A 3,755-nucleotide genomic window follows, 5' to 3' on the forward strand; every position below is an offset into this window, starting at 1 on the left:
ATTGAAAGGGAAACAAGCTTGAGAATAATAGATCAATAGTTCCTGAATTCAACAACCAGCGATAAAATATTTCTTTATCCTGATTGTCTTCCAGACAAACCAAGCATTAAAGATAAAGATAAAGAGACGATCAACGTGACTAAGGGGTCAAGTGTCAGTCTATTCTGTTCAGCCGATGCCAACCCTAATGCCAAGATAACATGGAAGAAAGAAAGCAATGATCTGGGTGCAATTGGCGACAATGGAATTTACATTATCTCCAGTGTCGTCGAAGACGACCAAGGGATGTATACGTGTACCGCTGAGAATTACCTTGGCGATGATCAACGTGAAATCAACCTTTATGTAATTTTATCAAGTAAGGGACTGGACATAAATTACAGGGGGGGGTGGGCCGGTGTTTTTCGAAACACCGCTGCGTAAAAAATAATGACCCTTCAAAAGTTCATGCACAAAAATTAGTGACCCTCCCCCTTATCCGTGCATGAAAATAAGTGACCCGCCCTGTTACTCAATACCCCCCAAACAAACCCGCAACGCGTTCAAGACCTCCTTCTGACTTGCTATACTTTTGAAGTCCCCTCCCAAAAGGAAGGCAAAATGCGGCTGATATAATGCTTTGTCCAAAAAATATCAAATCATATGTGTGTGATAATTCATGTTAATGTACTTTGCTTAAAGTGGCAGATAAAAAGTGCATGCATGTACAAAAATGTAATTTTTAGATTTCATCGATAATGTTGATTCACTATGCATGGCAGCCTATGATGAAACTATGAATATTTTTTTCCCAATACAAAACTAGGTAAATCTGTGCATTTATGTACACCTAATTATTAGTATTAATGTTCATGACTCGACTACAGTGGTTTCAAGTCTATGGTTGTGCAAGAAATTTGTTTTTGGAATTTCACTGAAATGTCCATTCACTATGCATGGCAGCCTATGATGAAACTATTAATTTTTTTTTAAATACAAAACTGAGTAAATCTGTTCATTTATGTACAACTTATTATTAGTATTAATGTTCATGACTAGACTACAGTGGTTTCAAGTCTATGGTTGTGCAAGAAATTTGTTTTTGGAATTTCACTGAAATGTCCATTCACTATGCATGGCAGCCTATGATGAAACTATGAATATTTTTTAAATACAAAACTAAGTAAATCTGTGCATTTATGTACACCTAATTATTAGTATTAATGTTCATGATTAGACTAGAGTGGTTTCAAGTCTATGGTTGTGCAAGAAATTTGTTTTTGGAATTTCACTGAAATGTCCATTCACTATGCATGGCAGCCTATGATGAAACTATGAATATTTTTTTAAATACAAAACTAAGTAAATCTGTGCATTTATGTACACCTAATTATTAGTATTAATGTTCATGACTAGACTACAGTGCTTTCAAGTCTATGGTTGTGCAAGAAATTTGTTTTTGGAATTTCACTGAAATGTCCATTCACTATGCATGGCAGCCTATGATGAAACTATGAATATTTTTTTTTAAATACAAAACTAAGTAAATCTGTGCATTTATGTACACCTAATTATTAGTATTAATGTTCATGACTAGACTACAGTGGTTTCAAGTCTACGGTTGTGCAAGAAATTTGTTTTTGGAATTTCACTGAAATGTCCATTCACTATGCATGGCAGCCTATGATGAAACTATGAATATTTTTATTTAAATACAAAACTAAGTAAATCTGTGCATTTATGTACACCTAATTATTAGTATTAATGTTCATGACTAGACTACAGTGGTTTCAAGTCTATGGTTGTGCAAGAAATTTGTTTTTGAATTTCACTGAAATGTCCATTCACTATGCATGGCAGCCTATGATGAAACTATGAATATTTTTTTTTAAATACAAAACTAAGTAAATCTGTGCATTTATGTACACCTAATTATTAGTATTAATGTTCATGACTAGACTACAGTGGTTTAGAGTCTATGGTTGTGCAAGAAATTTGTTTTTGGAATTTCACTGAAATGTCCATTCACTATGCATGGCAGCCTATGATGAAACTATGAATATTTTTTTTAAATACAAAACTAAGTAAATCTGTGCATTTATGTACACCTAATTATTAGTATTAATGTTCATGACTAGACTAGAGTGGTTTCAAGTCTATGGTTGTGCAAGAAATTTGTTTTTGGAATTTCACTGAAATGTCCATTCACTATACATGGCAGCCTATGATGAAACTATGAATATTTTTTTTTAAATACAAAACTAAGTAAATCTGTGCATTTATTTACACCTAATTATTAGTATTAATGTTCATGACTAGACTACAGTGGTTTCAAGTCTATGGTTGTGCAAGAAATTTGTTTTTGGAATTTCACTGAAATGTCCATTCACTATGCATGGCAGCCTATGATGAAACTATGAATATTTTTTTTTAAATACAAAACTAAGTAAATCTGTGCATTTATGTACACCTAATTATTAGTATTAATGTTCATGACTAGACTACAGTGGTTTCAAGTCTATGGTTGTGCAAGAAATTTGTTTTTGGAATTTCACTGAAATGTCCATTCACTATGCATGGCAGCCTATGATGAAACTATGAATATTTTTTTTAAATACAAAACTAAGTAAATCTGTGCATTTATGTACACCTAATTATTAGTATTAATGTTCATGACTAGACTACAGTGGTTTCAAGTCTATGGTTGTGCAAGAAATTTGTTTTTGGAATTTCACTGAAATGTCCATTCACTATGCATGGCAGCCTATGATGAAACTATGAATATTTTTTTTAAATACAAAACTAAGTAAATCTGTGCATTTATGTACACCTAATTATTAGTATTAATGTTCATGACTAGACTACAGTGGTTTGAAGTCTATGGTTGTGCAAGAAATTTGTTTTTGGAATTTCACTGAAATGTCCATTCACTATGCATGGCAGCCTATGATGAAACTATGAATACTTTTTTTAAATACAAAACTAAGTAAATCTGTGCATTTATGTACAACTTATTATTAGTATTAATGTTCATGACTAGACTACAGTGGTTTCAAGTCTATGGTTGTGCAAGAAATTTGTTTTTGGAATTTCACTGAAATGTCCATTCACTATGCATGGCAGCCTATGATGAAACTATGAATATTTTTTTTAAATACAAAACTAAGTAATACACCTAATTATTAGTATCAATGTTCATGACTAGACTACAGTGGTTTCAAGTCTATGGTTGTGCAAGAAATTTGATTTTGGAATTTCACTGAAATGTCCATTCACTATGCATGGCAGCCTATGATGAAACTATGAATATTTGTATTCCAATAAAAAACTAAGTAAATCTGTGCATTTATGTACACCTAATTATTAGTATTAATGTTCATGACTAGACTACAGTGGTTTCAAGTCAATGGTTGTGCAAGAAATTTGATTTTGGAATTTCACTGAATGTCCATTCATTACGCATGGCAACCTATGATGAAACTATGAATATTTTTTTTCCAATACAAAACAAGGTAAAGCTGTGCATTTATGTACACCTAATTATTAGTATTAATGTTCATGATTAGACTAGAGTGGTTTCAAGTCCATGGTTGTGCAAGAAATTTGATTTTGGAATTTCACCGAAATGTTGATTCACTATACATTGTAGGCTAAGAGGAAACTACAAATAACTCATAGGTTATCTGATCCTAAATTGTTATTCAAAAGTTGTTAGACCTGAAGCTTCCAGTTGTTATTGATGACATTTTGCACTATTCTGAATAGTTTGTATTCTG

Source organism: Ptychodera flava, unplaced genomic scaffold, assembly GCF_041260155.1.
Source record: "Ptychodera flava strain L36383 unplaced genomic scaffold, AS_Pfla_20210202 Scaffold_60__1_contigs__length_796720_pilon, whole genome shotgun sequence".
In the NCBI taxonomy this organism is placed as follows: domain Eukaryota; kingdom Metazoa; phylum Hemichordata; class Enteropneusta; family Ptychoderidae; genus Ptychodera; species Ptychodera flava.